Here is a 10,729-nt window from a genome sequence, read left to right as displayed (position 1 = left end):
GTCCAGGCGCTGGCGCGGGGGCACAGCAGCTAGCCTGCGACTGCAAGCACAACACAGCCGGACGCGACTGCGAGCGCTGCAAGCCCTTCCACTTCGACCGGCCCTGGGGCCGCGCCACCGCGCGCGACGCCAACGAATGCAAAGGTAAAACAAAGAAGAAAGTATGGTATTTCAGGAAAATCAAAAAGCTGGATTTTAAATTATAACATGCAGCTAACAGAATGACAGTGGTTATATTGGAGCTTTCATGCAGTTCAGCGGTGAGGTTAATGATGCCTGGATGTACTTCGACGTCTTAAATAATACGATGTTCAAGACTTAAATCTTAGACCAGAATTAGATACGAGGTGACAACTGATGTGTATCGGACAGTATTCACAATGTATTGAATCAATGTTGTATATTTTATTGATGCCATCGTCGTTTTCTTACAATTGTTTGCTAAAACTTGTGCCAACATCGCACGAGCCCACATCTTCGACTTCATTATTGAGATGCAACGTAGATGAACGTCTGTCCTGTTTTATTATTAAAATGATATCTTAAGAATAAAATGTTTACCTACAAGTATTTTAAACAGATTAATTTTTAATCGTAGTGACATTGGTGACAATTTAGGTATTCCTCTATTGAGGTAGATATCTCTATCTATGATAAAACTTAATTTAAAACATAAATCTAAACTCGGTACTAAGCAAAGATCCAATAATATGAGAGCCTTTACTCTTATATAAATTCTATCTCTTATAGTTCCTACATCTTTACCCAGGACTCCCTAATTTGTACTTAATTTGTACAAGACTGGAATGTTTCCAAACCCGCTGAAGTTTTAAAGTGATTTATTTCGTTTTCCAAGTCATTGTAAACGAGTGTCGTATAATTATTATGAACCAGAGTGTCATTCAATATTTATTTTCGGTTACGATAAGAACAGTTTCTCTGTCATAGATTAAATAATGACTTAGATGGTACCAAAGGTAAAATAATTCTAAAAATGTAAGACTTTTTATCGTATCTTTTAATGTAAAAACTAAATTAAAATAATAAATAATGACACGTAAGCATTGCGAGATGTATAAGTTTTAACATAAAGATGACGAAAAAATTTAAGCGAAACCCAAATTTATAATTCTAAATGTATATAATATTGCCAGGGTAATAAACGACCAGGAACTAAAATGGACGGATGGATGGATATAGTTTTAATTTAACAGTCTGAATAATAATTACTTTTTGCCTACTCTTTGACAACTCATATATTCTTGTTATCAGTTCTCTCACTAGATTATATTTTTTTCTTTCCAAGTCGTGCACGCGGCGCGCTCGGCTGATGAATCTTGTTTATTATCTTTCTATATTTAATCTGTATGTAGAGTTTGTTTTCTTTTTAATGTTAAATACTCTTCGACCAGTCAATAGGTAAATTATTATCTTTTCAAATAAATATTATGGAACTTCTATTGTTTCGTAAAAAAGCTTAACAATAGTGTCATATTAAAAAAAAAATGTTTTTTTACCGTAATAAAAATGTACTTACACAGTTGTCGCAAATTTCATTTATCTACTTCTGTCTTTCTGATTTACTTCACAGCTGTTCACATCGTTAAAAATTTAAGATACCCAATAACTATTGTGGAAGACAATTGCATACTTCGTATGTGGGCAGATAATGTTCGTGCATCATACAAACTATCTAAGAAACAATAAAATTATATGTCAGAGTAAACTATCGTAGGAATCTTGGTGCTGTTTGGTTTTGATAACAAGCGGAAATGCTAACGATTCTCTGACGTATATCTATTAGTGAAATTATACCAATAAAGGGATACGACCCGAGGTAGTTTGTATTGGTGACTAACGCTATAACAATTTAGCAAAGACTACAAACTCTGTGTCCATTCTTTTACTGTCTATCTTTGATAACTCTGTTCATTCTTAAATAGAGTGTAAATTGTAAGATCTTCAATATGTGCGTCTCCTCCTCGGTCGTATAAGGGTAGGCAACGCATCTGCAATTGCGGATGTCTATGGGCAGCGGTCGCTTCGCCATTTTGGCGGAAAACAGGTCGTGGTATTTGTGCTAATTATTGGATACGTTAAGTAGGTTTTGTATTTAACTGAATGTAGCATAAAAATAATTACTTACACTAGCCGTTGCTCGCGACTTCGGTGCGTGAAATTAAAAATATAGCCTATTTTACTCACTGATGAATTACATCTCTAATGGTGAAAGATTTTTAATCGGCCCAGTAGTTTTTGAGTTATTTCAATACATACAGAAAACCAAAACTACAAATCTTTCCGCTCTATAATACTAAATAGAATAGTTACATATTATATAATACTTTCATGTTAATATTATAAATGCGAAAGTTTAGATGGATGGATGTTTGTTAGAGTTTGTAGCCAAAAAAATTGGTGTAGGTGTAGAGGATAGTTTGAAATAACACATAGGCTACTCACTTTTGTTTATTTTAATTCCACGCGGACAGAGTTGCGGGCAAAAGCTAATTTATATATACATGGCTAAAGTTCTCTAGAAAGTCTTTCTTTACACTGCGCTTTTAGTGACTCAAAACATTAAGAATTTTTTGCCACAGGTTATCTTACTTGATAATAAAGGTTCTGGAATTTTTTTTTTAAAACACAATTATCGACCAATTTAGGTTGGGGATAAGAAAGGAATTTGCCACAATTTGTACCCTTTTTGAGCGATAACTTCAAAACTAAGCCTGCTTCTATATGTTAAAGAATGAAAAAATGTCCTCTAAGTTAGAAATAAATTCTGGTTTTAGTGCCATTTTCTAACGATTTATATTTCTTAAATGCTTAAAACAGCTGTTCTATTATATCCTATGATCTTATTTTTAATATTTACTGTACTGTGTTCACGTGTACTTAAATAAGATTCATTTTTAACCCTAACAAATATTCGTTCCTTTTATTAGCAAGGGAGAATTTACGCATCACCTTTGCGGGAACAAGGGTTATGTCTATAGCTTTTCGTGTATTAAGAACACGGGAAGGAGACCGTTCATACTGTAATCTTTTCCACGTCAATTTTGTAAGTCTCGGCCCACACGTTCTAAGTTACCAATAATGAGTGCCTAAGTTTCTAAATCTGCGCCTTATTTGAACAGCTTGGCGATTTCAAAGAATTATTAAAAAACGTATTTGAAACGATTTGTTCTGGTTTAAATTATTTTTAACATGATTCACCTGGTTTGCGATAAATGTTTACATTTAAGGTAATTGGGAGATTTCTTAATTGATTTTCAAATTATAAGATCCAAACTTAGTCAGATGTGTTGGCATATCCTTAACTTTATGGGTGTTATTGTCGTTTGACTTGTGCTTTACAACATAAATTAAAAAACTGATAAAAAACAACTTGAATTATAATTTTACATACGATTTTTCAACAAATAAAATCAAATATCATATAAGTAAATCGACAACTTAATTTCTCAAATATTCCATTTTAATACAGCAAAAAGAATGTTAAAAAATTTAAGATATTTTCATCTTAGTGAAAACCGGATGTCGTTAATCATCTCTGTTAAAACACTTCATAAATTGCTAAAAATATAAAATAGAAGTTTTTGTTTAAAAAAGTTGCGGATGAAAGGAGATTGCATGTGGCTGAGATGCGTATGTTAAGATGGATGTGTGGTGTGACAAGATTGGATAAAGTTAAGAATGTGTACATTAGAGGAAGTTTGAAAGTAGCGCCAGTGGCGGAGAAATTGAGAAGCAAAAGGTTAGCGTGGTATAGACATATGCGACGAAACGATGGGGACATAAACCAGAAAGTGTTGAGATTGAATGTGGATGGCTACAAAGGAAGAGGAAGACCGAAGAAAGTATGGATGGATTGTGTGAAAGAGCATATGCTTAAGAAAGGAGTGGATTCAGATATGACGGCTGATAGAGATGTATGGAAGAGCAGCACATATTGTGCCGACCCTCCGTAAGGGATAAGGGCAAGTGGATGATGAGAAGTTTTTGTTTAAATATTGAAAATTGATTTAAAACAACGAAAACAATTTAATCTAACGTTGTTAATTAGTTTAAATTTATAGTAATTTGTCCACAAACTGTTATAAATACAAATTGCATTGCAATTGAGAATATCCAGTCGTGCTTTTCAAATGGAAGCAAAAGTTTAATTAGGCGGCAACATGAAAGGCTTTAAAGTTGTTAAACTAGCGCCGGGGATGTTAAAGCTTGTCACTTAACTTTCTATTCAAACTGGTTTACTGCAAAAAATTATATTTCAGTAACATAATTTTTTAGACATAATTAGAGAAAATTTTATAATGAATTCAGGTGTACAAATGATTTTTACTAAAGTATAAAAATTTATTTGATTATAAGAGATTTTTTTTTTATAATATAAGGTAGCAAACTAGCAAGCGGCCACCTGAATCCACAGAAATGGATAGCGACCGCTGCCCATAAACATCCGCAATTGCAGATGCGTTGCCTATCCTTAATTGACGGAGGAAGAGAAGCACATAATGAGGACATTTCCCCTTCACCTTTCAACCGTCAAATGCACTTTTCTTTCCCATCCTTTCCTCTGAAGAAAAGGGTGGAAAGGAAAAGAGACTAAATTTAGGCCTCCGGCACCACATTTATCAGATGAAACGCGGAATTCCGCTTCACGCCTGTCTTCTGTGTGGTCGTGGCATTACACCGGGCGTACCGGCCCATTCGTGCTAAGATGTTAAAATAAAGAATTTTGATATTTTAAAACTCCCGACTATGGGCCGTTTAATTACCATTAACTGAGTTTTTGACGCACGCACATCATAGACTAAACTATCGCCCAACAGTTTAGTCGTGCTTTGATTCTTGTTAGCTTTCATGGAAGTACACTATTCCATTTTTAGTTTTGCAAGTAAACAGTTGAATTTGCTCCGAAACAATTGACAATCGCACAGCAGTTACGCGATATCTTAGTAAGTCTTGCGTCCACTCTTAGGGTAACTTTAATAAGAAAACTGGGTTTTTATAGTATTTTTTTAAATATTATTTACAACTCAACTAAACCACATTGTTACAGATATTTGTGTTTATTCTGCATGGAAGAGTTTCGTTCGATCTTCAACACCTACGCTGGCTCTATTCATAGTGCAGGCCCACACACCTCGATCAATTATTGGACATTAAAGTTGACTTTGGGCTACAAACTAGTGACCACTATGCATATCTATCGATGCCAAACGTCAATAAAAACATTTTATATCTCAATATGTAGGTCACCTTTTGAAAAAAACAACCGAGGAATTTGATGCTTCTAATAATAGTTTAAAATTTTGTAGACATATAGTTTTAAAATACCAACCACACTTGATTTGTTAAATTAATAAATAAAATAAGGAAAACTATATATTACAGATGTGTTAGAATTAATTTACATTCATATTAGTGTCCATTAAGATAAGAAAAATATATTTACTGAAATATAGAAAACAGCGCACTGTCAAACATAATCGTTTAAAGAATTAGTTTAAAAGCGTTTGTAAATTTATGGTAATTCGTGATCGGCGACCACAAATCGTCTCCTGCGTTGCGTAGGTGCCCTGCCCCGCGCCCCGCGCAACTTACCCCGCGCTTCCAAGAGTAGACAATGTTTGGTCTAACCATAGACTAAGAAAAAAAAACTTTTTAAAAGCCATTGATTTATTTTAAAGACGTGTTGAAATGCGACTTTATATGTACTAATAAGCAAGAACTAAATTAAATTTATAACAACAGTAGAACACACAAGTAGAAATAGATTAAAAATCAAAATTATGATTTTAATGATAAATTAAAATATATATCTCTACTAATAAACAAAATTTTCCTCTTTATAATAATAAAGAGGAAAATTTTGTATTTCTGTATGTATTGAAATAATTAAAAAACTAGTGCGCCGATTTCAAAAAGTCTTTCACCATTAAAAATATACGTTATCAGTGGGTAACATAGGCTATATTTTTTTAATGACACGCAGGCGAAGTCGCGAGCAACAGTAAGTTAAATAATAAAATATTTTTTTTGGCATTGTTTACATATAAACAAAAGAGATTTAGAGAAACACTGCTAAATTGTTATTGACAAACGTATCAAATTTCGATATGGTAACACATAAAACCGAAAAAAGGCGGGTCGTTAGCGCGCCAGTTTTTACGTAGCGCACTCTGTTGATCGTTTTAAAAAACAAACAAGTCGCGAGGTCACAGGGAATTGGCCGTTTAAGCTGATACCAAGTTCTAATAAAAAACGTCCCCGACGATTATTTTCGAAATGATTTAATCACTCAGGTGATTTCGACTCGCGTTCTTTTTTAGGGTTACTGACACATAATTGTCAACCGTTTTACTTTTAAACGAATGCTGGATGATTGCCAGTAATTTACCAACAAGCCAGTACTTTATGAATAAGGTGTACATTAAAATATTTTATTTTATTGTTTTCGTGAAAAATTTACTTTTATACAATCAACCAGGATATTTTTCTGGATAATTATAAAGCAAAAATTTCTTTGGGATTGTAAGATGTGTTTTGCTGATCTAGTAATTCATAAAATCAAGTTTATTTTACCATTGTTACTAATAATTTTGGGGATAACTAGCTGACTAATAAATTACTAATTATAAGGATGAAATGTGCTAACCCTAATAAGAGATAAAATCATTTTATTACAATGTTTTAGTGTTAAGAAGATGTTTTGTAGTTGTTTACGGTTGGTCGCGAGATTTATTTTATTGCCTTGCCCACGTGTGGGATTGATAAAGCTCAGATATTTGTATCGGATTGTTTTATGTCCAGGAAGAGAAATACGGCTGTTTGTCTATCGCCTATTTGTCCACTTTTCCATGTCGTAAAATCCTGAACTAAAATTTTAACAGCTTAATAAAGGTGAAATTTTTACCTCTTGATCTACTTTGAAACAACTTAGGCTGTTTTTATGAACCATATTTTAGATTTAAAACGTTTCTATTATCAAGTTAATTATTTTACAATGCCGAACGTTTAACCATAAATAGTATTTGCGGAATGCGCGGCGTGGGCGACTCGCGGCGACCAACAGTCTAGTCTTGAAATTGCCATATTCGACTCTACTAGTGTTCACTTGCATTATGTGCTTTACATTCAGAAATTTCTTTAGTACTTTACATCTTAAACATTACATCAGATGTAATTATTTAAAAATAAATTTCAGAAGTACACAACACATGACCGCTTACATTATTGTGTTGTCACACAATTCGAAACCAATTCAAGTTGCATATTGCATTTCCTTTCTAGGTCTTGGCCTTCGATTATAAGATAGTAAGTACCTTCTGTGGTCATTCATCTATGTCTGAAACTTATAGTTTCCACAGATAATAAATGCTTAAATATTTACACAGCTAATTCAATATGGCAGTCTTTTTTGCATTATGCTCGGCATGCTGATGGTGCGTGCGTGTTTGTTTGTTCTCATCGGCGCAGCGTGTCCGCACGACTGACGTGTTTATATTCACGCTAATGATCCCCGACAGGCGAGTGCCAGTATCAACATCATTTGAATACCTCATTGCGAATGAACTCCTCCCCCGTCGCCCGCACGCGCCCTCTATGTGTCCGATAGCAGACGCTGCACAGATTATTTATTTATTCCTTTTCTAACGATATCGTTGAGACGTTTAGTGTAAAAGCAATATCCAATTATTACCTTGGATACTTTCTCTTTTGTATAGCTGTGTGAAAGGTATAACCTAATATTAAGTTACATTTGCAAGCATTTTTTTTTTATTTCATAAGGCGTCAAACGAGCAAGCGGCTACCTGAATTCGTCGAAATTACGAAGCGACCGCTGCCCATAGACATCAGCAATTGCAGTTGCGTTGCGCATCCTCAAATGACAGAGCAGGAGACACACACAAAGAGGATATTTACCCTTCCTGTTCATCTCCTCTACTGACAAATGCACTTTTCCTTTCTATCCCTTCCTCTGAAGACAAGCGTGGGAAAGGAAAGGGACAAAAATTAGGCTTCAGACACTACACTAATCAGACGAAAGTTGGAATTACGTCCACTTCACGCCTGTCTTTTATGTGTTCGTGGTGTTCCACCGGGCGGGCATTCGTGCGATGATGTTAAAGAGGGCTCTATCACTGTTAAATGATATATCAGACTATCTCAAAGAGTTAAAATGTTCTGTGGTCTATATTCTTTATTGATCAGCGTGACGCAGTGTATGTTTCTAATTCGGTGACACGCGAGCGCTGCACGCGGCCGAGATGTCGTTGTATTAATTGGTTGACGAGCGAAGCGCTTTCATCGCTGTATTATTTATGTCCACTTTCGTTAGGTTGTTATCGTCCAACGAAAATAGCGCCGACATCGCTTTGTGGTGACTGATATACTATATTTTGTTGTGGGAAGTTTATGGTAATGCAAAAATGCGATTATCAATAATTTTGTTGCCTAAATTGTACAAAATATATAACTCGTTCGTAATTTCAAAAGACGCGCGTTTATAGTGGGTCACTTGAACAGATATGGAGCTTCCATAAAGTTTGATGCATTTAAAAGTACAAGTAATTTTCGTCTGAAACGCAAAAGTTCAGTAAATTCATTGATCCTACGTGACCTAATCTGATCTATAGTCGGTAATGTTTAGTCCATTATTTTAATACTCTAATGCCCTTTCATTTATTTAGTCGTATCAATTGAAAGCGGGTCGCGGAAGTAATAATTCATTCATTTTGTTTGTGCGACTGTCACTCCGTCACTGGGGGATTGACAGTGTGTGTTTTTGTGCTACTAAATATTTGCATAATTTTAACGATTTTAAATCTTATACCGGATGCATTAAAGGTGATTATAGCGTGTGGGCTATCGATATTGTTATGGTTTTGTAGTTTAACGTCATTGTAAATGGTAATGTGACAATATAATTGATTTAAGGAGGCTCCACACGCCCACTCTGGGACCAGTTTTGAGGTTAGATTTTTTGTGTTAGTTTTGTGTTTTGTCACAATCAGTGCCATGTCCTGCGGCGCTGACCGTACTTTGTCGCAGTTATGGCATAGTTAGACCACACAGTGGATCAGTAAAGAATTAGTGAGAAGCTAAAATATTTTAGTTTCCAACTGTTTGTAAGCTTATTGTTTACTTCAATTAGAAAAACAACACAGTTTGTTGGCATTGTATTTCACAGAGGGGTGTATTACAATGTAAACAGTCCTGTGGATTTGTGGACCCTTGTGATATTTTTTATAATGGCCTCAGTTTTAATGTAAACTATTTATAAATTTCTGTTACTCAAACAATCGACGATCGCGTAAATAGGACAAAATATTTCAGTTAAGACCTCGCAGTACTTTCAGTCAAGACAAAACTGTGGGCGTAACATCTACAAGTAATCTATTAATTAAATACTTGTACTTAAAACCCAGGCTAATAATCTGCGCACGCGATCAACTACTAAAAGCGAAAGTCCTTAGGCTAAAAGCTTTTCATAACGTAATATACCATTTTACATAATAAACAACATTTTTTGCTATTATTTAAACAAAGTATAACAAAGGAAAAACATCCCTTAATAATCAACGCCACGTTACGTTCATTAAAAAAGCTTTCGCTAAACGTTAAACAAAAGACAGCAAACAGCATCGACCACTTAAGTTCGCCATTAGAATGTAAAAACGTTGAGTCGAGTGATGCTTCCCCAAGCTTTGGAACTTTCAGTTCGCGTAATGAAAGCTCCGGCGACGTCGTTACAAAACACGTCATAAATCGTAACAGGGGCGTCAGTGGCGGTGGGCTCGGAATAGCCCGGTTATAGTTACACGCTAGTTATTATCTTGGGGGAGGATTTATGAGACCTACGTCGCCTTCTATCACCCAGGAGCAGGCATCCTGATAAAGATTCACTTTCATTGCTTCCTGCCCTCATATTGTGTAAGAACACATCGTGATTTTAATCGTTACTCCATGGAAAATATTAATGAAGTAAATTAACTAATAATTGCTTGATATAGATGTAAGAATCAAGTTGAAATGTCTTATTTAGTTTTGCTAAAGTCATACATACAAACAGAACACAAATTTAATACAATAATGCTTGTTAATTGTTGATTGCATTCGAGTTAATTCATTGAAACAGTAGTGCGAGAACTAATTTAACTGTTATTTTAATCTAGATAGACCGTTATAATATCTAGGCAAGAAATTAGGCAGGTTTATACGCCCACGTGCAAGAACTGATTACAACGTAATTCGTGTCGCTTGACTTCCGTACACGTGGGACGTTTATTTTTTACTGTAAGGGCGCATACTGGCATTACGGACGAAACTGGTGTGCTAACTTAAAAAAAAACTTACAGATCTTTGTATCTGTGACGTTAGGAGACTTATTTTCTCACTGATCTCTTTAATAAATACATAGGTGCTTCTATTTTTTTCAATTTAAACGCGTTTGTTGATACTGGCAGTTTAATCTATATCTATTATTAGTTCTAATTCTCACCACGGCACCCACTCCAACCACCAGCGCCAAAATGGTGGAAATAAATTAGGCACAAAATACGTCGCCTTATAGCCTATCCAATAGTCAATAATTAAGATACATCTGATTTAGATCGCATAATTGCATGTTTTATTACATTTTGGAGGAATAAAATACTTGTTTTTATGCTATAATTACTATCATATATCTTTATTCTCTTATTTTTATATATAATAC

At 34.7% G+C, this 10,729-nt stretch overlaps 1 protein-coding gene across 1 annotated transcript in view; it reads left to right on the top strand.

The window, feature by feature from the left end:
- Positions 1 to 6: 6 nt before the first annotated feature.
- The window catches only part of LOC106101675 (netrin-1-like), a 97,329-nt gene continuing 86,606 nt past the window's right edge, over positions 7 to 10,729 (top strand). Inside the window, exon 1 of the mRNA XM_013280983.1 lies at positions 7 to 144. The gene's annotated coding sequence lies outside the window, so the exon portion shown is untranslated. The remainder of the gene's footprint in view (positions 145 to 10,729) is intronic.

Source organism: Papilio polytes, unplaced genomic scaffold (genome assembly GCF_000836215.1).
Source record: "Papilio polytes unplaced genomic scaffold, Ppol_1.0 DF823958.1, whole genome shotgun sequence".
In the NCBI taxonomy this organism is placed as follows: Eukaryota; Metazoa; Arthropoda; class Insecta; order Lepidoptera; family Papilionidae; genus Papilio; species Papilio polytes.
Note: the sequence above shows the minus strand (reverse complement) of the source record. Positions and strands in the feature narration are given on the sequence as shown.